We start from the raw sequence: 23735 nt of genomic DNA on the forward strand, positions 1-23735 counted from the left end.
GTACTGGTTGGTTCCCCTTTAACCGCACAGCATAGCCCCCACAGCCCCAAAGCAACAGACGAAACGTGTGTCTCCCGCCATAAAAATCTTGTGTAGAGATTCAGTGGAGACCCAAGCAGCGGCATGGCACGGCACACAGCTGATCGGAGGGTTTACAGATGGTAATGATGAGCTCATACCTGAATGGAGTGGAGTGGAGTGGAAAAACTTGTCAGGCAACTTAACCGGCTGTCGGCTATCGCGACTGCCGGCCGGCAAACCGCAACACAAAGACACATACACACTTGCAACATGCTTCAAACTACTCTGCCACTACGGGACCAGGCCACTACGATTGAATGAAATTATATAACATCCAAACAGCACGATGTTGTTTTGTTGTTTATAGTTTTCTTTTTTTTTTATGTGAATTTTGTGCACATTTAAAACATGTGCAAGTTTATAGGCTTCTGCTTTTTGTAGCCAGCCAACGAGACTTGTACTTCTGTTGCGTAGTTCTACTTTTTTTGTTTAATGGTTCTCGTTTCTTTAGGCGGGAAACCCATTTACTGTCCGTCTGGCCCTGGGATCATGGGAACTCGGCGACTTTCATCAGGGTCAAAAATATGACTAACACAGCCGTAACATAGCTCCAAATTAAAAAGACAATTTTCAGAGTTTTCCTCATAAAAAATTTAATGTTAGACGTAGCTAACATTGGCAGAAGAATTTACTTAGAACTTATTTAGAGTTCTCATTCTTGAAGTGGTCACAAAAAATAATTTTTAAAGTCCATCACAATTAAATTATTATATTTTTAAATGTGTCGAAAATCGTTTAACTAATTTTACCTTTATGCAGAGCCACGCAAATAAATAATTCCTTATTGACTTCCATTTCAAGCTTCTGTGAAGCCTTGGTCGCGCTCTTACGAATTCTATCGCTCTATTAGAGAGTCTCTATGCAGAAGATCATACACTGAGAATAATTCAGCAGCAACCCAATAAACTGAGAATACCCTAACGATCCGATAAAAATTGATATGAATAGTGATAAATGAAGCCCAAAATATCTTTGGTTAAAGTTTGAAGTTTTCGAGGAAACTCCATTTTAAGAACTGAATAACTTTCATTTTGCGTTCCAAAACAAACCGACCTTGATGATGGTGATGATGCCCCTTCTATCGTTTTTTTTCCTCTCGGTTTTTTCCATTATTAATCAAAGCTACAGCCCTGCCATACAGAGAGCGAGAGTTGTGGACATAGTTGAAACTTGATTCATCGATGATAGTAAATCTCTTTCTTAAGCAGATGTAAGCAAATAAGGAAATACACTTACACCTGCAGCAGAAGGGGGGAATTGGGAAATGGGGTTGGGAGAATCATGTTTAATGTCTGATTAGCATGCGGCTATTAATAGAAGCCGAAGAGTCAGAGACAGCACTAAGTGAATTTTGAGGCACGTAGGGTTGTCCTCCCATCAGGGCCATGGCTAGATGGATGATGACACTTTTCGGTCGGTCGGTTGGAAGGTGGTGTCGGTCTCCTCCGCACAGCCGCACACACACACATACTTACACACAAAATAATTAGCAATGAAATCACGTGCAAGTAGCCGGCGGAGCTTCTCCTGGGTACGGGTCTTGCGGATTTTAGCAGCTGCCAATTTCAATTACGGGGCCAAGCAGCAAAACTCTCTTTTGGGCAAACCCCAGAGGTGAGGCTGCTGCTGCTGCTGCTGCTGCTGCTGCTGCTGCTGGGCTTTTAAATGCGAGCCGTGACTAATTACAAATTAAATTGACAGAAAACGTGTTTAACGTGCTGCATTTTGAGGTGCTACATTATGAGGCAAGCTTTAAGCAGCCCTGCAGCCCTTTTTTTTTTTGTGTCATCCGCCTGGCCATAAGGTCTCTCGTTAGCCACAAAGTCAAATGGTCAAATGCAGGTGTGTGTGCCGCCTGCTGCCTGCTGCTCGTAACAGTTGCATCCCACAGACAGACAGACAGACGAGATTAGCTGCCGCTGCTGCTGCTGCTCTGGTCTAATGTTCTCTCCCGTGCAACAAGTTAAGCCGCTGCTGACATGTTGAATGGTCAATGTTTTAGCTGTTGCACCTTTGACATGCATGCATCCATGTGTGTTTGTGTGTGTGTCTGTTTTTGGGGGCGGTGTAAGGTGCAAAGTCTGTCTGGCTGTGACCCGTAAAGCCAACCGGCTAAGTCCTTACATCCACACAGATCTCACAGATATCATTCGTACTCGTATCATGGTGCTACTCGTACTCGCACTTGGGATGGGATGCCTGCAATTAGCTGAATGGCTGGCAATATATGTTTTTATACCCTGTAATGCTATGTCCCGAACGGACATGTTCAAGCACTATGAAATCCAAAAAAAAATATGTATTTAAATTTTAATTTAATTTAAATTAATAAAAGCCATGTCTACGCAAAATTTGTAAGAAATCAAATTCAGTTTTTGCTTGTAGATATGTAACGATTTTTTCTACAAATTTACAGAAAATTCCTGGGGATCCAATAAAAAGAATAGTAAATTATAATAAAAATATTGAAATAAAATATAAACGAAATACAAACTAAACTGCCATATACAGTAAGGCTCTTCTTGATATTTTAAGTCGATTATAGAGAGTCGTATCACAGCAAAATTCAGCATTATAGGAACAAAACTTACAACCAATAGAATCTACTTGACTCGTGCGCTCTTTCTCTCACTTCATTCTATCATTCTTTTTCTGCATTACTCAGAGTAGCTTTTCCCATTCCTAGTAGTAGGTATACTCTAGCCGACTCTACAGTTCTTACTCTTTTATTTTATTTTTTTTTCTGTTTTGAAGCTGAAATCTAATCCGGTTCATTTGCAGTTGAAAGTGCTTTCGCTTGTCTGGGTTCTGGGCGGCATGGGGAAATATGAGAATCCATGAATAAAGTCAGCTTTTCGGTATTAAAAGGTGTGGGTGCTGCTGCCGCTGCTGTTGCACTCCACAGAATGTGAATTTGGGGATTAAGTTAGTTGAAAATAAGTTTATGGCCAGAGCGAGCGAATTGATTGCGAAATCCAATTCCATTGAAATCCATATAAATCCACATTTTGCGAGGGAAATAAAGAGAGCAAAAGGCACTTGCCTAATGCAGTAAATGAACTGCTATTAACCTGTCCGGCAGCGGCAGCGGGCAGCAGCAGCATCATGTAAGTGGATACTGCAATTCCTCGATGCTGCCATGGCCATCATCCTGCCGGCGCCTGCCACTCTCTCACGCACACACAAAAATGGGGAAAATCAGGACATGGGGCACAAACACAAACAACCTCTCACTGTGTGTGCAGCGCCTGACACGCCTCCGACAGCATCAGCAGCAGCAGCAGCAACAGCTCATCCTGCCTCTCTCTACGAGTATATATGGTGTGTGCGCCAGCCAGACGAGACGTCGTGTAGTTTTAATTAATTTAATTTCACGCTCATAAAATGCCAAACAATGTGAAAAACTCACGACACACGTAGAGAAGCCCCACGCAGGAAAGTTCAGAAAGTTGGTGATAGAGATCCCGCATCTGGGGAGCACAGGTTGAAACGCTTTAAACTTGTCCTGTCCGCCTGCATATGACACGAAACGTAATTAACACACACAAACACACACCCGGACACGCCCGGACGCATATCCTGTCGTATGTGTCGTATGGGGATAGTGGCAGCAATAAATTGAGATCATTGGACTCGAGAGAGCGGCGACGGCTACGATCGACAGCAATTGGAGGCACTTAGCGCGTATCCGTGTCACTTGTGAGTGACTGCCTTTGTAGGTTAGTGCGACAAACAAAACTACATACACCAGGGGCTTGCAACACGCGATCTATCGCATCTAAGAAGGCCGCCAAAGTGCTTGTGTGGCAAAGAAACCAAAGAAAAATAATGATCAATGTCATTTAGGAAAAGAAATCGGTGAGGTTTAGCTTTAATTATTCCATTCTAACGCGGTTCCACTTCGAAGGTTTCAGTTCCAGTGTTCCACTCGAACGTTTTCTGATTCAATCACACATGTTCATTAAGTGTTCCCTTACCAGTGTTCCAATAATCACGGAGTAGCTTAGCTAATCGATTTGCCTACTCTGCCAAAAATTCAACAGAAATTTCCTAACTTAAAAGTGAGTTATTTCTGTGAAACTTAACGGATTTTTTTTCCCATAGAGAAATTTAGAAGAAATAAGAAGAGCGACTTGCTTTTTTAATTAGCTGTCCATGTCCCTCCAGTCTACTACTATTTCTGATTGTTCTGTGTTCTATGATGATGATGTGTACTCGCATTCAGATTTGTTAATGATTTGGTCCGCTGATTCGCATAATGAACACACACGGAACACAGCAACGGAACGGAATAATAGAGAGAGAGAAGCCCCCCAAAAATTAAATCTCAATCTGAATTCGGTTTCTCCACAGAACAGAACCACATTCAAAGGTTACCAAAACAACAGTAGAATATCTTAAGAAAAGCAAAACACATACACAATCTGATGATCTTTGCAAGTTCTAAGGAATCTAAATATCGGATGATCTTCCCAGTGGTTGCGCTGATCTTTTGCTTCATGCATAAATATTTAGCTGATGTTTGCATTCAAGTGAGGATCTCGGTATCGGACCCCTTACCATATCACCATCGCGTGAGATCTCTGGATGGATGCCTGCCTTGCCCTGCCCTGCCTGCCTGTTGGATTTCCGTCTGGCTTTTGTTTATTTGCTCAGCGACTTTTGCAAAAAGAACAAAAAAAAATTGTTTCGTTCTGTTGATTTAGTGGGCAAATGGTAGAGTCGTAAAAAAAAAGCATATACAGCGTGTAGATTTCTATATAGAGTGCCACGTCGGAGTCGGAGTGACTAATAAGTCCCGCAAAGGCGTTGTCGGATCACACGAACCACTCGCCAGAGTCCCGCGTCTCGCGTCTTGCGTCTCGAGCCGCCTTCAAATCACGTAGCTCATTAAAGCAATTTTCTTATTAGCAATGCGGCGACGGCGGCAACAGTGGCAACGGTGAATGAGTGAGTGAGTGAGTTCTTTTGCTGCTGCTGCCATAATTTATAGTTTCTATTTGCGGTCAATTAAACATCCATCTTGGCTCGCTCTGATAACCCAAAAGACAGCAGCGAGGCAACGATGACGTTGCAGCCAATTTTGGCAGTCGTCCAAGCAGGCGGCGGCACAGCATTCAGCATTCACAAAACTAAGTAGCTGTATGTGGGCCCGCATGCAACCTGTTGTTGCCACCACCCGGAATTATCATCATCATCATTCGTCGGGCAGTACGTCAGTCAGGCCCTTCATTGTAGGTAGAATGTCTCCCTCTTTGCTCTTTTGCATGCTAAAACAAATGCTACACATTTCGGGCTGGCAAATCACGCAAATGAAATGCACAAAATATGCGCCATTTATAACATGCCCCCAAGACCCTTCGCCCCCTCCCCACTTCACAGAGCATGCCACGTCATAGCTTGTTGTACGTGTGGCAGGCAGGCAGGCTGCCTAGAAATGTGGCAGAAATTATGAGGCAACAGGCCACAGGCTGGCAGGGCAAAGCATACCAAAAAGAAGACGTTGCGACGATGCACACGTTTCTGCCGAGAAAAGTCGAGGCTGCAACGCCAGCACCAGCACCAGCACCAGCACCACCACCCGTGCACCACTACACCTAGGATATACCCTAGCCAACCCCCTCTCACTCTCACGCTCGCTCTCTGCCCCCACCCTGACAACCCTGGCCACACTCAATTGCGCGCTAATTTAGCGCAGCTCGCACTTAATAATTTCTTTTCATAATTGAGTAGAAGACGGAGAAGAGCGGAATAAGAGAGCGGAAAAAAGTGACAAGGAAAAGCGACGAGGCCACTGCAATGGATAGCAAGGAAAGGAGGAAGGTGTGGGTGGTACCGCTGAAGAGGGTTGCCAGGGAAGTACCAAAAAAAAAAACAACAACAAAACACGAAGGAAGGAACAACGAAAAAGGGAATATGAAAATGCAAATCTGTATATTTTTTACTGTTTCACTTTCATTGTTCCACTTTAAAGATTCACTTAAAAGGATTCTCACAGCAATGTTTCACTACCGCCGTTCCTGTATAAATGTTTCACTGATCCGCAACTTATCAATAAATGTATAAATTTCCCCTAAGTGAGCGGCCCCCACATTCCCCTTGAATGACACCATCAGAGAATCCCAAGTAGAATGCCAACTGTTGCATTTGCAAAAACTCTTGAATCTACCCTCGCAAGTGTCATTTAAATTATCAACAATCATGCATATATTGTAGAGTGTGTCTCCTGCTATGATCGTTGCCACGCCGTGACGCGTTGATTGAGCACAACACCCTGCCTGTGCCGCTGCCACTGCTGCGGTCGCCTCTTGCCACAAAAGCGAGAGATTTATGACAGGCATACACTCTGGCCAAATCACAATGGAAATCGCTTTGAAGTTGGCCCCAAAAAGAGGCAGCAATTAGTGGCAGATACTTCAAGGAGTGCAAGTTGAAATCCAATAGGCCATCGATCGTCTCTCGTTTATCTCCTTTGTGGCAGAGGAAGGCGGGTACGAAATTTGCGGGGCAATTAATTTCTAATTTGTGTGGCCTATTGATGACACTTTGAGCAACGACTTAATTGGGCATCGGTTACCCCCTCCTCATTCGCACAAAAATAACGCAACAAAAGGACACACACACCCACACTTCGATGAACAAAGAGCAAGGGCTCTGTTAAGGAAAAGACATTAGGAAACATAATGGCGTTTGTCGATTAATCAACTGTCTAAATAGTTGGTCTGCAGAGAGAAGAGCGGCCAATGTGTGGGCTCGGCTCTTGTGTTTAACTAATTTATAAGATTCCCATCATGACCGCTGAGAGTGGAGTGGCAGGGACTGGACACCCCCCACTTTACCCATGAGTGGGCTTTCGTGGCTGGAGCCGGGGCGTGTGATAATTGCACACGCATAAAAATGCGCAACTGGGGATAAAATAAATTAGCAATTTCCCTCTCTCTCTCTGTCTCTGTCTCTCGAAAATAAATCCCAATTTATATGAAAATCGATTACGTTGCGAATTTATTAATTATTTAAAAGGTTGCCTCCATAAGCAAATGGGTGCAGGAAGCTACCAGCCCAACCATCCACTCCACCACTCGAGAGGTAATTAATAAATAAATTAAGGACTTACGTTTTCTTTTTCGTCGTAGTGCAAACTTACCTGAAAAAAGATACAAAAGGAAAAGGTTAAATTATGGGTTTTTTTTTACACATAAATTATGAAAAATATTATGAATAGAGTTTTTGAAATTGAAAATACATAAAGAGAACATTCAAGAAATTGTGCCAATAAATCAGGGCTAAAGAATGTGCACAAAATTAATTTTCATGATATTTTTCTTTTTTTTTTTGTTGTGGCGCTCTTTTTGTGCTGCTGCTTCAATTTATTAGTGTCGAAAGGCCAACAAAAGGAGAGAAAAGGCAGAGAGAGCATTTATCACAGGATGCTCCTCCCCCCTTAACCCATGTGTAACAATTGATAACGTGTGTCCTGGCCATTGTGGCCGCTGTCTTTTGTGTGTGTGAGTGTCTCATAAGTCATTTTCCGTTTCTGGCCAACTCAAATAATTCATAATCGATTCTGAAAGTCGCTCAACGACAGCCCAGCCCCCCCAAGACTGTCGCTTATTCTTTGCATTCCCTTGGCGCTCTCTGCGTGTCTCTGTGTATCTCTATGACTATCTTTCGCCGCCCATACAAATCTCAGAGTTTGTGCTCTGAAGACAAGTTCGTTAGATTTTAGGACTAGGCAGGCGGCGGCACAGGGTCCAACATTTACTTATGAAAATCAAAGTGAGTCCTGGGAATGAAACAAGGCCTTGGAGTGGGAGAGGGCGTATACCTGAAGAAGATACAGTCACGGGGGCATGTGGCATGTGGCATGGGGGCGTGGGGCATGGGGCATGGGCCAACGGTAATGGCTGGAACAAGACAAACACCGCACGCTCGCTGAATTTCTATTAAGCCAAATAACTCAAAAGTAATTGCCCGGGCGTTTTGTCGAATTGCACTCAGCTTTCACCTTTCAACTCACAGAGTGAGTGCTCCCTCCCTCCCTTCCACCCACCCCATCGTAGTCTGTTGGGGATCATCAATATGTGGCCCCTTAATGGATGCTTAAATAAATTATAACTTCAAATTGCGATTGCTGTGTGGAGCTGGCTGGATGGCTGTGTGGCGAGGCGGGTCGGGGCGGGGCGAGGGCGAAAACTAACTCGACTTGTGGCAGTTGTGGCACGTACAGCAGCTAAATACATTACACGCTCCAACTGCAGTTGTGCGAAAATATTTACACGTGATTTCCTTGCCCCACAAAAAAAACTTGGTAATTCTTGTGGCATAAGAGCGAGAAAGAAGGAGGGAGAGAGAGCGAAGCTTCGGCTAACATTATTAAATTTTTATTCTGAGAGAGCGGGACTTGCAACTCAAGAGAGCTTTTTGTTTAAAAATGCATTGATGTGGAAATTAGTTTTTGGCGATTTTTTTTTTTTGGTGCTTGTGTTTGCTGTAGCATACATTCGAGAGCTAATTGTTCCTGCTGCAAACACAATTAGCAGGAGAACTAGAACAGCGCCAGGACGCTCAAAGATATAACTCTCTTTAAGCAGGTCCACAGACCGCACTCGAGAGTGCAATCGTTTAGCCAGCAAGCTGCAACGTGCTGCAGTAAAAGGAGGCAAACACAAGCCTTGCATATAAATTGCACACACAGGTGGGGCATTGAGTGGTGGAGAGGCTTTCAACAATTCTACCACTGCAGTGGGGTCAAACGTGAGCCTTTCAAATGCTAAATGGACACGGCTTAATTCCATATATAGAGAGAGAGGCAGTGGCAGAGCCTTAGCCATCATAATAGCTCATTATGCTGCTTCTGCCAGCCAAAAGTTCATTAGCTAAAAGTCCCCCGACCGAGAGAGAGAGACTTCCACAAAAGAGTCCTCCTCCTCCTCCTTGTCAGAAATTTCCATGTGGTGCTCGCAAAATATTGGCTAATTGATGGGCCAGACATGCATCCAAATACAACGGTTCCACGCCATTTAATACATCATCAAAATTTAACGTAAATTAATTAAGCTATTTCTTATATGCTCATCCGTGATTTCTTCAGACTATTCCTAACTATTTTTGTTGTTTGTTTTGTTTCCATTTTTACGGTGCGAGATTTATTTTTGGTTTTTCGGCATCAAGAAGTGCATAACTTGGCCACGCTCCAACCGAAGCGAACAGAAGAACAGAACCGCTCGCTCGCCGCCCCAACACTCAACCCACGCAAGAAAAGAACAAAAAAAAAAACACACACACACAGAATGCTGCCTGCTTGCCTGGCTGCCCCAAAGCCAAGGGGTATGGGGTATGGGGCATGGCACACAACCGAAATGTTTAGATATCCGTGAGAGCTATTTAAAAAGTCATTTTTTATGAGCAACAAGTGTGAGAGATCAAGTGGACAAATAACATACGACTTAAATATTAAATATTAAATATATTTTATTATATCTGGAAGCTATAGTTGTATTTGTATCTGTATCTGTACAGTGCGTTTCTATGATATACGCATATACTCGTACATATGCAGAGATAATTTCGTTAGCAACAAGATGGAAACAAAAGGAAAATATTGCTTTATTTTGTTTTTATACAGAATGTGATATTTCACTCAACATTAATAGCCGACCACTGAAAACACTCAAAACAAAAGCAACGTCTTTCACATACGATCCTCTCCGTCTTCAAATTATGAACCGTACTGTATGATCTCCATGCTTCTCAAAAAACATATGGTATATTATTGGTATTTCAAGCGGCGCCTCTTTGATTTGTTAAATTAGTTCACACGAGAAAAAAAAAGACAAAACGCGGCCAGACATTAGCCACTTTGTGTTAGCCATATTAATTTTGCCATCCCGTTCAGATTGGTTTTCCCTTCCCTCACATCCATATATGTATGTAAATATGTGTATGTGGTTGTCGGCTCGGCTCTTGGCCATAAATCTGGGCCATAATTATTCCACTAAAAATATACAAGTTGTTGCATTGTTTATACACACCACACAAAACACATCCAACAGCTACAAGAAGAGCCATAAATTCCTCTGCCGTTTCCGGTGATGTGCAAAAATAAACTCATATTAAAATCGAAATCAAAATCTAAATTCAGCCACTTTTCAGGCACCCCATATTCATCTTCAGGTTAATTTAAGTAGGTGGAAAATAGTTTAGATGAAGAGACAAATTTATAATGGCCCCAAAATGACATTTATTTCGTTCGGGATCTTAGATCTTAGCGGGAAACATTTATCTTCATCACATGAACAAAATTCAGCGGTCCACAAAAATAATAGTAATAATACAAAAGTTTAATTTTAAAACTTTAGCATCAAATAAATGTGTATATATTTTTAATATTTTGTAGATTTAATTTTCATCTAATTTTTTATTAATATTTTTTAGTATTATTATTTATTATGATTTTTATTTTTTTTCATTATTTTTTTTTTTTTGCTTTTTTATATTATTAAAAATCTAAAATCAAATAAGAAAAAAATTCTATTTAGATTTTCTTTACAAATTTCTCCTAAGAAAAAGGGGAAAATTAATGTTCTGCCACGCGTGGTTGCTGAATGACTCTATTTTGTTCAATGGAATTGCATTCTTCTCACACTATTTGCTTCATACTTGATTAAGAACATATGGAGTGAAAAAGAGAGGAGAAATAGAAACACAGACAGAAACAGAAACAGAGATAGCATGACGCGTGCCACAAGATTGATGTCACGATATCGTGCCATCATTCATAGAATGATTCACATTTAAGAAAACTTTCTTTCATTCGTTCATTTTATTTTATGATAAATCTATGCGGAATTCCGGCACCCTCTTTCTAAATTCAATTAATAAAACATTACCAGACCTGCGACCATAAAAGTTGTTTGTACATTAAAATGGGAGGCAATGTTACCAAGGTCATAAAACGTGCAAATGCAACATCATTTGATGTTTGTTTGTGCCCCAATTATGTGGAGGAGGCATATGGCTAGCAACAGCAACAGCATCCGCATCCGCGACCGGCCACCAAGTCGTAAACCCAACATGAATTATATATATTCTTATTTAATTTAAATGAAAACAAGGAGGGAGAACAAGCAGCAGCAGCCATACAGCATTCATAATTTTTCATTAGCGCTGAAAATGTACACGACCAATGAGCCATTAAAACGTCGCCAACTATTGACTTATGACCAGCAAGGGGCTGGGTGGGGGCGGCTCCCTACCATAAGCGCAGAGAGTGTGGCTGCTGGGGCACCCCAAAAAAATGTTGTCCTAAGAGCAACATGAAAATGAAATCAAATCGTAAATAAGTATTTTTAGCCAAAAGAACTTTCCAAGTCAAAGAGAAGATTCTTTAGTTTCCTTTAGTTTCAGGGGAATGCACAAAAGATATAGTCAGAGAATCCAAGGAATGCTTTCGGTTTTTGGGTTTTGCGATGATGGGAAGGAGGCATCATCAGTGCGCATTTCATCTAATGAACACACAATTGCATTTGTGAGTGTGTATGTTGGCTGTACGAGTGTGTGAGAAATTGAAACTTTATTTACTGTTAATAAAATACAATCGAAAATTCATTTATTTATCTATGGCACGCTGAGAAATTGTAGCGCAAATATTTGCAATTCAATTGCAACAGCAGGCAGCAGGCAGCAACAACAGCAGCAGCAACAGCAGACAGCATCAAAACTGTACAACTGGGAGACCAAAATCAAATCGAAATAAAAACGAAATAAAATACAAATATCTCTAGCATATATCTCTCTCTCTCAGGGCAGCAACATTTGACGAGGCTTTTGCCATGAAAACCATTCGGACATTCTGTGGGGAAAAGTGTAGAGACGGACGGACACAGACGGAACCAATAACATTTATATACGCATTTTTGTTGTTGTTTTGTCTGCCAAACAAATGTTTCAAAACTATTTGTACATTTTTCCTGCATTTGTGAATTGTTTGCGTTGACACTCGAGTTACATTTGAAAAACTGATTGGATGGCTCTTAAATCTACATATGTGCATATATATGTACTTAGGTATTATGACTATAGGGACTATTACCCTTTTTTTTATTAACAATTATTACATGCAAAATATGTTTTTTTTTTTTTAAAGCTTTAGGACACGGTCTGCTTTCCACCTTTATCATTCTTTTTGTCTATCATTCTGCCCAGTAACTGCAAAAATTCTGGAGTGTTAAAGTAGGCGGAAGGCTGCACCATTTCTTTATAATCTCTCTCTGTAATTCCTTGTAACTGAAGGATATTGGAATAAGGAATAACGGAACGGGACTATACTTTCCTGTGTAGTTTGTTTTCACATCGAATTTCTATACATTTTGACTTTTAGACTTACAGATATCCTATATGCTACATCAGCGTTTCAGCGTCAAACGAAAACAGACATGTGTCTTCAAATTTTGTTAATTTTATAGACTTTTGGTTCTACAATAGTTACAATAAATATGAGAATTTATATACACTTACAGCTTGACTCATATTCATGCTAACAAGTGTGTCTGGGGGGGAGGCCCTAGACCAACCTCAAAACAAGAACAAAACTTACCTAAAACGAAAAGAAAGAAGAGCAAAAAAGAACATTGTTTTTGATGGTTTTTTTTTTTATATACGGGCACAAATTAAGGATATCCTTAAACTATTTTATTAAACTACTTTATGGGTTAAGGAAAGAGAAGAAAGGGGCAGATATAGAGCAAGAGGCAGAGGCATACAGAACCCGATAGAGATCAGAGATACTACCGCTTCCCCCAACAGCAGCAGCAGGAGAATCAGCAGCAGAAACAGCAGCATCAGCAATTGGCAAACTTGTTGTACATTTCTGACCTTATTTACACATTACTGTTTATTTTCCTTTGTTCATTCGGTTTTGTACTCGATTCGCTCTCGTTATTCGAAACGTGTAAATATACAAAAAGTTGGAGGCTGGAAGATTCTTTTTTAAGCGAAACCAAACATACAAAAATTAATGTGATAAAAGAGAAACTGAACAAAATGCAGGCTAAATAAATAAATGCAAGAATGTAAATACGTAAGAAAATGGGCAAATCGATTAATTGGATAGAGAGTATTTTTCTAGAAGTTTTGTAAGCAATGAAAATTATAAAAATAAAGAAATTTGTAAATATTTAAGATTTTTGATACAGAAAACCTTTCAGCCCAATTTAAATCATTTAAGTCATGCCCATTCTTAAAAGTTTACAATCAAATTCAATCAATTTCCACCAAATTCAAAGGTTTTTATATGTACAAACAGATATAAAACTGGTGCTACAAATTTTAGGAAATATCGTGTATATTTTATAGGTTGAATCTTCACTATGCCAAAGCATACTCTATTTATTTAGTTTAAGCAACAAATCTAAGTTAATCCGCGGTTTTCGAATGGAATTTTGATAATAGAATTTCCTCCCCCCAGGAAATCAAATTTTATAGTCACTCATTCTATTCCCATTCTAATCTGCCTTTTTATTTTGTATTTCGTGAGTACTTTACCTGCGGTATCTTTAACCAAAAATAGGTTCTCATTCCCCATTCATGCAGCCCTGTCAGATAAGATGAATCACGAGAGCATAATCAAACGAATAAACAACAATTTATTCACACGACTCTTTACAGTAAATTACAAAACTCTGGCAAACAGAAATCTCTGGCGGCAAACTGAGTGGTTTAATAGTGTGCGAAAAAGGTAATTTGCATAGCATACACACACACACACACAAATGTATCTGTTGGCTCTGTAATCGTGTGTCTGTGTATATCTCGTATCTCTTTGGCTAATAAATCGCTTATCTAATTTGTTGTTATTTACCTTAGCCTAGCCGGTTATTGTGGCCAAACAGCAAACAAAAAGACCCTGCAACACATGCACACATACCATACATACTCATAGCTTAACTATCTTTATCTAAACTATTTTGCTCTATCTTTTTCACTCTCTTTCAAGCTTTTACTGCTAAATGGCACACTTAAAATCTGTGTGTCTGATATTTTTATTGATTTTTACGACCTAATGAGCAGGGCTCGGGCACACTTCCATTCCCACAACAAAGTTGCAAGAACCATAAATTTATTAAATTGATAAAAGCGAGTACAAGTTTGACAGTATGAGAGGGAAATCTAGTAGCCTGCTAGCTAGAGAGAGAGGGAGCATACAAATGTGTGTATGTATGTTACGTGGGTGACCAGCGGACAGCTGATGTCATCACCATCATCATTCTGATGCCGTCTTAGCGGTAGGTTCATTGCCTGCTTAAGTGCAAAGTCAGCCAGAAAGGGGAACTCTACCCACAACTAGAAAAAGTACCAGATGCTACTTGAAAGCTAGTTTTACACCGAAGACCAAAAACCATCCACTTAGGGTATTTTATTTTTTATTTATTTATTTTATTCATTTTATTATACTATTTTATTTAAGATCGGAATACAACACGTTTGTAGAGAAGAAAAAAGAGAAATATAGAAAGAAGTGGGCCGCTCTTTTTAATTGCATTTCGGAAATAAATTCATCTTTAACTGCTAAGCCCCACTGGGATAGAGAGAAAAGAGGCAGGCTTATACAAGTTGGTTAATATATCGACTGGTATATTCGCTATTTAAGGCAATAAATATATAAAATACGAAGCCACAAGGCAGCTACCGGCAGAGGTATTAGCTCTTTCATTATCCTCATATTATGGGGTACAAAGTTTCAATTTTTAAGCACTGCAAAACATCTGTTCTAAGCTTCACTCCTTCCTCTGCAAGGGTATCCAGAGACATAACCAAACAAAACAGAAAGCGGCTTTCTGCAGTAGTCATCTATGTGTAAATATTTATCAGAATCCGAATTTCGCTGTTTATTTGTACAAATTTTGCATATTTGATTTACAAGTACATGCTACATTGGACACACATCTTTCACCCATCGAATTGGACTCCAAAGCAACAACAAAGAAGTGGTCTTTCTTCTAAAGAAAGTGGCCCTTTGGCTGGCTGGCATGATGCCCAATTTTTGGATGACATCGAGAGTATGAGAGGATGAGAAGAATGCCAAATACTCACAAGATACTTGGGGTACAATGCCAGCAATCTCAATTATTTAGCTAAAACATGTGTTAGCTGTGCCACCGCCTGCATGCTAGGCAATCCGTCAGATACGAGCGCCAAAGTACGCGTGTTTATATAGGCAAATCCGACGACAGACGCCAGAGAGTACAGGCGGACAGACGGACCGAGAAAATACGGGAGGCGAGTGGTTTCCATCGTGTTAGCCGACAGTTGGCCATAAGTCAAATTGAAATCTTGTCAGCAGACCAAGAAATGATCTTCTCAAAAAAAAAACGAGAAATGCCTGCCCGGCACAAGAAATTTCATTTCATTTATTTGTAACAAACAAAAATTACAAAAGAAATTTAATTAAAAGTAAAAAATAAATAAAGTCAAATACCAAATAAATGCTAGAAAATGCAACAAATTTGTTGTGAAATCAATGAAGAAAATATCAAATGTCGAGGCGAAAATTCATTTCGTTCAATTATAGCCAGAACTCAACGAAGGGAAAACTATGCAACAATTTAACCAAAAGATTTTGGAATGAACATCTCAGGAATACACCTCCCATACACCGCCCGTAGCAATGTCTGGCATTTTCCGGCAACACTTTTCCCCACACAAACAGAACTCCTTGACCAAAAAGGCAGTGCATTATACAATAAAAGGAATAGCTTAAACTTCATTTAAAAATGCCACTGAGTAGAGTCCTGGCACACACAGGCCAGTCCTAGCTGTGGCAGGCAGCCACACGAGCAACAGCAAGAGCAGTAGATGAGGCAGACAGCCACATGAGCAACAGCAGCAACATGAGCACCAGTGTATACCAAGTAGAAAAAGGAGCAACCACAAAAATATTCAAAGTAGTGCCAGGAAAGGAGATCCCTTCACAAGCATGCAACAGCAGCAGTAATATTCCCCTTCAAGGAGCTGCAACAACAGCAGAAGAAACACCAAGTGGCAGCCACAAGAACAACAGCAGCATGCAACAAATCTATAAAGAAGCAGCAGCTAAAACTATGCCCCGGAGCATCAGCAGCAGCAACAGCAGCAGCAGCACAAAGATTGAATGCAATGCATAAAAGAACCAAATTCCATGCCACAACAATAACAACAAGAAAAATTGTACAGTGAAATGCTCAAACACACACACACACAGCTGTAAAAAAAAAAAAAGAAAAAGAGAGGAAAAGCGGGGAAAAAGCAGAGGCAGAGACGGCGACGGCGACAGAGACCGACCAGACGGAGGCAGGCGGATGGATGCCAATCCTCGACAAAAATGCAAACCAAAGACAAATGTGGGTCGAAAGCGCAAAGTGCAACAACTCGCACGCAGCACAAGAAGGCACCAGACACAGGCACAGATAAAGCGAGAGGGCGCGCAGCAGGGCGGGGGAATATGCAACGCTGCACGCGCCAATGCCGGAGAATGTTTTTGGTGGGGCGGGCGTGCAGGCGAAAGCGAAACAAACACAAAAACCAAACCACTTTTTTGGCACTTGCTCGACGCTCTATCTGGAGATTTTGCAACTTGGACGTTGCCTCGTTGCCACTTCCCTGTGATGCCACAGCCGCCATCCCCACAGCCCCAACTGCTGCTGCTGCTGCTGCTGCTGGTACTGGTGCTCCTTGTCGTCGCGCTGTTGTCGTTGTCTGTGGAGTTTTGGGGCCCTCTTTGGGGCCCCTACTTGAGGAACGGCTTAAGTGAAATTTAATGATATCCTTTACAGGCCAAGTGTTGGACGAAGGAGACGCCAACGAGACCCCCAACAGGTGGCTGTGGCCCTACTACTTGGCAAATTTTTGGAACGGACGGACACGGACACGGACGCCTGCTGTTCTGCTAATTTGTTGAATAAAAGTTTACTGATTTTATTGCTGATAGTTTTTAGGAGCAGCAGCTGCCAAGTGGCCAAGCAGAGTGGCACTTACATAAGTAGTGCCACATTTCGCTGAACCAACAACAACAACAATGGAATCTCACTTTACTTTATGCACAAGTGCAGATTCCCAAAGATTCGTCGAGTGATGCGAGTGGGGAGGATTTGAAATTACAGTTTCAAATTAATCGATATATTCGAACATGATGATCATCGATCATTATCGAAATGTTCGCCCTTATATTTGATATTAATTTAATAAATAATAATTAATCGCTGTTAATATATGTATGTTATCCATAATTTATGCATACATTTTTAAATGTATAGTTATTGAATTTTTCTATCGGTAATATATCGATCGAGTTCCATTCCATTTTTTTTTTAATGAAAAATTTCACCTGTATATGCAACACGATTATTAAAAGGAATATCTTGCTGCTTAACACCATTAAATCAGCTTTATTTGTTTATTTATTTGTATAATCGTGGGGTGCAACGTTCCAATGGAATCGGGGATCATCCGAAAATGTGAATAAAACTGTTGGTACTAGTTAACATTCTGCCATGCCACAGGGTCATAAATCAATGTAAAATGTTGTGCTTAGAGTACTTGAAATGTTTCCTTATCCCATTTAAAAAGAATAGGTAAATGTTTTACTCGGTACATGGCGTTGGGACTCTTTCACACTTTTGTGATCCTCTCACATTATGCACATATTAATATTTCATATTCATATAAACTCTGGGGGCAAATTGCCTCATTGCTTTCGGTTGCCGGTTTGGTGCGTGGGCAACCACCGCATTTCTAATGACTTGTTCTAGGTGATGATGTCGTCTCGTTGTCGTCGCTGTCACCCACAACCATGTGCAGCGGAGGAGCAGTCCAACAGTTTATTTCGTTTAAGAGCAATTGAAATAAATTTTAAGGCAAATTGCCTAGCAAAAGGCAGAGCAAAAGCCAGCGACACAGAGAAAGAAATAGAGTGAGGGAGAGATTTTTGTCTCGGTTTGGGGGCTAATGTCCAAATGCACTTAGAACCGCTGGCCACCATGTAAAATGGGCCTTTAGATACTTGAAAAGTATGTCTCCCTTTCCCTCCCCCATAACATTTGTGTCTCACGTTTCATAGTTTTAGCCCCCAAAAAACTCCTCCTCAAACCCTCGGCTCCACAACATTCATGTGTGTCACATTTCATAGTTCTAGTGTCCACTCGAGAGGGCTGTGCGGGGAGTTTCAAGTAGTGTTTTCATTGCTATCGAAATGGGAACCGCGTGGGAGCACAGATCCATAAAGACCCCCTAGATGCTGCTGTTGCAAAAACTGGCAAAAATTATTCGACTAAAGCGGGAAAATTGTGCGGGTTTTTCTGTTTAATGCTGGCTGCTCCAGAAAAATATATATAAATATCGCGTCAGATTTTTAACCAGAATAGTAGCAACAAAAACAAACAAAAAGTCGCCACAGTAGCGGGAAAAACAAGTAAAAATAAAAAAAAACAAAGCTCTGTTGACGGAGCGACAAAAATTCTTGTGGTTTCTGTTGTTTTATTTTTTGGTCGCTTCGGTTTTTGTGTTTTGAAGTGCATTTGAAGCGTTTGTCGTCGCAATATGATACAAAAATATTAAAATGGAATCAAGATACAAGCACACATATAAATATACACACACAGATCTACATAGCATTTTTTTGTTTATAGGGGGGACAACTGTTTACAGTTTAAATTTCGTATGAAATGTAATTTGAAACTTTTGCTGCATCTGGAAATTGTAATCGCATATGATATATGTACATACATATATGTACATACCATATGATTTTATGTATTTATGTTTATGTCAGATAATTATGCATTAGCTACTATTTCATTTCGAGCTTAACAATGAAATAGAAATATTCGTATGAAGCAGCTACAGCTGGAAACCTTACACATAAATTTGAGATACTAAAAATTCTAGGAATCACAGAAATCGCACTGTTGCAGAAATGAATTTTTAATCTTTTAATCAGTACAGAAAACGTTCAAGAAAATATGATAAGTTCAATAAATAATTCCTCAGAAAAGAAACAAAGCTTAAAGTTGCCATTTTCCATGGAATAATCAACGAAACCCAAAGAACGCGATTGAACAGATTCTATAGTGTATAGTAACTAAAGAAGTTCTCTCTTCCGCGTAAACAGTATCCACTGTTAGGTTTCCGTTTACTTGAGATTCAGTTTCTGTCTCTGTTTCTACCTATTGCCTATTCAAAACTCTTTCAAGTTTCTCCCGTTTCGATTCCCATGGTCATTTCTCAACTCTTTATCTTTAATCTTGAGAACAAATGTTCCCCCTTTCTAACGAAAAGATTCCTTTACTTTTACTCCCTTTCTTGGCGACGTTGCTTTGTCTCTCCCCACAAAGTCAATTACAAACACATTTTGACAGAGAGCTCACGCAACCACCGAAATGCAATTGAAATTGCAATTGTAAGACAAACTTCAAGTGCAGCCAGCAAGCAGCACAGCAGCAGCAGCAGCTGTTGCCCCATTCCATGGGCAAGAGACAGAGCCATAGACAAGGGACAAGGACAGAGCTTGGAGAGTGGTAATACCCGATGTGCGTGTCGCTAAGCAAGCAGCCTGAACTACCTCTTAGCATTCTAGCAGCAGCAGCAGCAGCAGCAAGAAGCCAGGGACCAACTCTGCTTAGCATGCAAAGGAGGGGAGTCTGTCTGCTGTCTGTGGGTATAAATGATATGCAGCACAGGAATCAAGTAAAATAAGATGGAAAAAAATATATATACGAGTGTATACAGAGACGAATAGAGTAGAGGAAGCCAAGTGAACGTCAACGCACTTTTGCATGGCCAAAGAAGGCGAAACTTTTGACTAATACAGTGAGTTTCATAGTTGTATGAGTAGAAGACTTGTGTGAAATGATTTTTCAGATAATTATTTATGATTTATGCTTATATTTTTCCATCAAATAAGAACAACAAATATATGAAATATTGTTATAACTTTTTTAAATAAAACAAAAAAAAGAAATTTAAGAAATTTATCAAATAAAATTTAATTATCAAAATAATAAAAAAAATAAAAAATATGAATACACAAATAAAATAGCTTACACTAAATTTCAAATAATACAATTTAAATTAAATAAGAAAAAAGAATATTTTAACATATTAAAAAAACTGATTCAGAAAATTAAAAAAAAAGAATAATAATAAACGTTCTTTAAAATTCGAATACTGAATATTTCTATGCCAGTACATATCTTGAAAAACCTCTTTCTACTTTAAACGGTGTTACACTTTCCAAACGCACTGTACTATAAAGTCTACACACACAAGAAATATTTTTAATAACTGCCACAAAGCAATGGCACAAGGAAGCTCTAGGAAATGCATGAATGAATTTATGAGACGATTTATGCCCCCAGGCGGCATTGGGACGGTCTTAAAATAAAAGGAAAAGTTAGATATATCTTTATATGTGTATTGTATAGCATTTCAATATGATTTAACTGTTGGCTGATGATTTACTCACCCAATTTAGAGAAGCCCACGCATGTGGGTCCGCTTTCAGCGCTGGCGCTGCCGCTGGGCGCCTTTAACGATTACGAGAGCAGCGCGATAGAAACGATTCTTGCTCGATAGCACAACTTTAGATATTGGGATAAACGATTTCTCTACCGGAACAATCGAAGCACAAAAACACGGGACACACAAATGGAAATTAAGAAACAACTTAAAATAGCAAATTCTCTTGGCCAATGGGTTTATTTATAGATTGGATGTTATTTATGGGAAGTTGATAGCATACAAAGATATTAATTGCGAGAGTGGGGGATTGCACTCTAATAAATTTGCTTTTAACATTCGCCCAAAGGCTTAGGGATTAAGATTTCTCTCAGGTGTCACTTTTGGTGTCAACAAATAAGACTTTATATCTTTTTGATTATTTCTCAAATATAAATACTATATATAGAGATACTTAATTTCACACACACACACACACACACACACGACCTACGTACGCGGCGTTGGTGCTGTGCTGGGTTGCCGTTGGGGCTGAGGCGCCTGCAAGAGTCGAGAAAGAGAACAGAAAAAACAATTCCGATATGAGACAACAGGTTATTGTTTATATCAATATATCATCGGGATGGATCGGGGTTATATATACATATACACACAATATATATATATACACATATTGATAGTGCCAGGCATGATCATGGCAAAGCTTGCAAAGAGACAGAAGATAGTGATAGAAACAGGGGATAGATAGAGAGAGAGAGAGAGAGAGAGAGAGAGAAACAGGGAATAGATAGACAGGCACAGGCACAGGAAAAGAGGAAAGAAAATCGTTTACTTGTTATGGAAAACTTTTTGTTTGGAAAATTGTGTGTTTTTGTGTGTGTTGGGGAAAAACTTTACGCGACGCGACACCATGCCGGCACAGGAAAATTAGGTGAAAAATGCACTTTAATGGAAAAATGGAAAGTGGGAAAATTATCCAGAAAATAAAAGTTTATCCAAGCAGCAGCAGAAGCAGCAGCAGCAGCACAGATATTTATAGAGTCTCGTGTGTGTTGTTTTAGTGCATATATTTATAGAAAATATATTTTTGATTGTGAAAAATGGCATTAAAAATTATTGTATAAATGTTTAGAAAACATTTTGAAATAGCGCAGGCAGGCAGGCGTCAGGCAGACGGCCCAGAGACAGGCTGCGAGAAAAACATAAAGAAGGAGACAGAGAAAGAGACAATGATATGCAGTAGAGAGAGACAGCAAGGCAATTTGGGGGGATAGATAGATAGAGAAGGCAATAAGAGTCAAAAGTAGTACGAAACGAATATATAAAATATATGATGGGTTGGGAGTGGGGGATGGGGTGTGTGTGTGGGTGAGGAAAATAAATAAGTAAAATAATAAACAAAACGTAAAAAAGAAAATATAGAACAAAATAGTTCACACACAGCCACAACAACAGCAAGCGCATAAAATAGAATAAATATACCATAGTACATACATACATACCCGCCCGGCCCCCACCCCCCCCCCAGCGCCCGGGGCCCCCCCGCCCCCCAACGCCACAACCAAATGAAAACACCCGGCGAAAGTCAAAAAAGGAGTGAGTGGCAAGAAAAAAAAAAAGGGCCAGGGAAACGGCACGCCCACAGGCCGTGGGTGCGGCGCCGCAACGCCCCAAAACCATGGAACCCCCCCCCGCAACTACGCTGCGGGCCCAAGCAGCAAAGACCGGGCCCGCCAAGGTCGACCCAGGCCGGCTGCGATCAACCGGCCAAGACAGGGCCGCACGCCAGCGCCCTAACGCCCCGGCAATAAACCACCCGGTCGCCGAAAGGCCCCAATGGGCCCAAAAAAACGCGGGAAGCCGGGCCCACCGGACAATGACCAAAAAGCGAAGGTAGTCGGCGGGTATTTACGCGGCCCCCTGCCCTGGGAGGCTACTGTCACCGGGCCTATGGTGGCCTCCCCGGAGGTGACCATGCGCGCGCCGGGTGCTCCAAGAAAAAAACCACAAGTAACCTCTGCGGCGCCCCTATCGCCCTATTCGTTGAGTCAGGGGAAACAATCACCAAAGTATTTAGTATAAACCCTATACCCTGTTTAAACAAAACCATCGAATTGGTGTCGGGCTATACCCACGATGTACATATATGTACATTTATATTATTTGTATGTATATTGGAAATCTATTGTATTTGAGTAAGAGAATGCATTTTAGTGTTTATTTATCGAATGATTTCCATTTGTTTATCCAAAGTTGTTTTTGTTTTTTGTTTTGTTTGGTTATTATATTGATGGATATGTGTGTTGTGTGCATAAAAGAGTTGATTAGAGGCGGGGTGAGTGTAATCAAATTGATTGCTGGACACAGCTCAACATATATTCAAATGAAAATCTTTAAAAATCTTTTGCAATCAATTTAATGATTGTATTTTAAGTAATTGCAAAAATCCAGGTGGTACATAAATACGTAAATAAATAAATGTTATTGATCTGTAGAAAAAAGGGTATCTGTAGTCATTAAGCCAAATTGTACAGCAATTCGAAGAGCAGATCAAATTAAAGGCAGAAACTACGCAGCACAGTAAACCACCCCGTTCCGTTATTACTTGGACCGGACCTCGCTGAGAGCGAGGCCTGAGAGCGAAAGTCGTTTCAGCCTTTGTTGTTTTTTTTGCAAACAAAGGAGAGAGGAGCGAGGCTCGTGAAATGAGCTGACGATCCCATTAGCTTTCATTTTTGTTGTTGTTGCTCAGAGAGCAATAGAACAATTGCTGAGGAAGCAAAATAATAAAGAGCGAGATAAAGACAATTCCGACTGAACTGCGGTGGCAGCGAATAATAACAAGAAAAATCAGGAACAGGAGCAGCCAGGGTTTCCTGTCCTTCGCTGAGAATATGTTTGGTTCAATGTTCTATCTATTCGCATAATAGACACTTTTTGGCAATCATTTTGTCTGCTACAAATTAACTCAAATTTTAGTTTTAAAAAATTTTAATTTGTTTTTTTTTAACTATAATATTGTAAATTTTACATTTATAAACATCTGAAGCCCACAAATCTGTCTTGGATGTGGGATCTTGGGATTTTAAATATCGCATATCGCTCGATTTATTGGAACCGAATGTATCCGTTTGCTTATGGGAAATTTCTACAACAAATCAACATCC

At 40.3% G+C, this 23735-nt stretch overlaps 1 protein-coding gene across 1 annotated transcript in view; it reads right to left on the reverse strand.

The window, feature by feature from the left end:
- LOC111077337 (polypyrimidine tract-binding protein 1) overlaps nt 1-20887 on the reverse strand; it is a 159876-nt gene extending 138989 nt beyond the window's left edge. Inside the window, exon 1 of the mRNA XM_022371567.2 lies at nt 20576-20887. The gene's annotated coding sequence lies outside the window, so the exon portion shown is untranslated. The remainder of the gene's footprint in view (nt 1-20575) is intronic.
- Nucleotides 20888-23735: the final 2848 nt, after the last annotated feature.

The sequence above is a fragment of the Drosophila obscura genome, unplaced genomic scaffold (genome assembly GCF_018151105.1).
Source record: "Drosophila obscura isolate BZ-5 IFL unplaced genomic scaffold, ASM1815110v1 contig_150, whole genome shotgun sequence".
Classification (NCBI taxonomy): Eukaryota; Metazoa; Arthropoda; class Insecta; order Diptera; family Drosophilidae; genus Drosophila; species Drosophila obscura.